The sequence below is a fragment of the Phyllobates terribilis genome, unplaced genomic scaffold (genome assembly GCF_046119375.1).
Source record: "Phyllobates terribilis strain yellow unplaced genomic scaffold, ASM4611937v1 Scaffold_5__5_contigs__length_657084704, whole genome shotgun sequence".
Lineage (NCBI taxonomy): Eukaryota > Metazoa > Chordata > Amphibia > Anura > Dendrobatidae > Phyllobates > Phyllobates terribilis.
The window spans coordinates 541,790,142-541,791,723 of NW_027362765.1; the positions used below are offsets into that span (position 1 = coordinate 541,790,142).

General features: G+C 46.2%; 2 pseudogenes; both read right to left on the reverse strand.

Moving 5' to 3' along the window:
- Positions 1–243: 243 nt before the first annotated feature.
- On the reverse strand, positions 244–355 carry LOC141150871 (U2 spliceosomal RNA; annotated as a pseudogene).
- A 660-nt stretch (positions 356–1,015) lies between these two features.
- On the reverse strand, positions 1,016–1,114 carry LOC141150857 (U2 spliceosomal RNA; annotated as a pseudogene).
- Positions 1,115–1,582: the final 468 nt, after the last annotated feature.

Consider the following 1,582-nt stretch of genomic DNA (forward strand, 5'->3'; position numbering starts at 1 on the left):
GCTTCACTTCAGACTTTGTCCCTGGATTCAATCAAGTCTGCTCAGTTTTGAGGGAGGCAGGCCGGGCAAGCAGCAGGCTGCACTGCCGGCTCCTGGCTTTTATCTAGCTGTGCTGCAGCAGCCATCTTCAGTCTGTAGGGAGCCTACAGACTGAGAAACAGGGGGGACCGCTGCACTTTTGTTCAATAATTAGTTACCCTCTCTACCCCCCACCCTTCCCGGTCTTGAGGTACGTGTGACATTAGGGGGAGAGGAGAATTTGTGAAAATAGTTGGACGTATAGAGGACGTATCAGATATTAAACTGATAAGAAAAGATACTACACTTGATCTTAGCCAAAAGACCGAGAAGCGATTGCCTGAATTGGTTTTGGCCTATGGCTGCACCCTTGCCCCAAGAATGCACCTATTGTAGGGATAGGGACATGTCCCCTGAGAAAGACATGTTGTTCATCAATAGACACCGTAAAACCCACAAATATACTGCTTTTTAATCTGCATAAGTCCACCTATTTTCACAAAATCTCCTCCACCCCCCAATGTCCAACACACATCAAGACCGGGGGGGGGGAGAGAAGATAAATAATTACTGAACAAACGAGCAGTGGTCCCCCCTGCTTCCCAATCTTTAAGCTCCCTACAGACTGAAGCTGGCTGATGCAGCACTGCCAGATAAAAGCCAGAAGCCCATTATGACACATGCAATGTCTGTTCCATTCTTCCATTCGTGCATTCTTGCATTATTCCTTTGTTCCATTGTTCCATTGCCTCCTAACAATTGGACAATGCAATAATGCAAGAATGGAAGAATGGAGCAAACTTTGCACGTGTCACAATGGGCTCCTGGCTTATATCTAGCTGTGCTGCTGCAGCAGCCAGCTTCAGTCTGTAGGCACGTGCGACATTAGGGGGGAGAGGAGAATGTGTGAAAAAAAGTGGATGTATAGGGAACGTATCAGATGCTAAACTACAAAGAAAAGATACTACACTTGATCTTAGGGAGGAGAGTAGAGGAGAATGTGTGAAAATAGTTGGATGTATAGGGAACTTATCAGATATTAAACTGATAAGAAAAGATACTACACTTGATCTTAGCCAAAAGGCCGAGAAGCGATTACCTGAATTGATTTTGGCCTATGGCGCCACCCTGGCCAAAAGAAGGCACCCATTGTAGGGATAGGGACAATGATTCCCCTTAGGAAGACATGTTGCTCATCAATAGACACCTTAAAACCCACAACTATACTGCTTGTTGCAGATGCACCCCACACGTTTTTAATCTGCATAATTCCACCTATTTTCACACATCCCTCCCCCTTCCCAATGTCCCACGTGCCTCAAGACCGGGGGGGGGGGGGGGTAGAGAGGATAACAAATTAATCAACAAATGAGCAGCGGACCCCCTGCTTTACCATTCTGAAGGCTCCCTACAGACTGAATCTGGGTGCTGCAGCACTACCAGATAAAAGCCAGGAGCCCATTATGACACGTGCAATGTCTTTTCCATTCTTCCATTCTTGCATTATTCCATTGTCCCATTATTCCATTGCCCCCTAACAATGGGACAATGGAATAATGCAAGA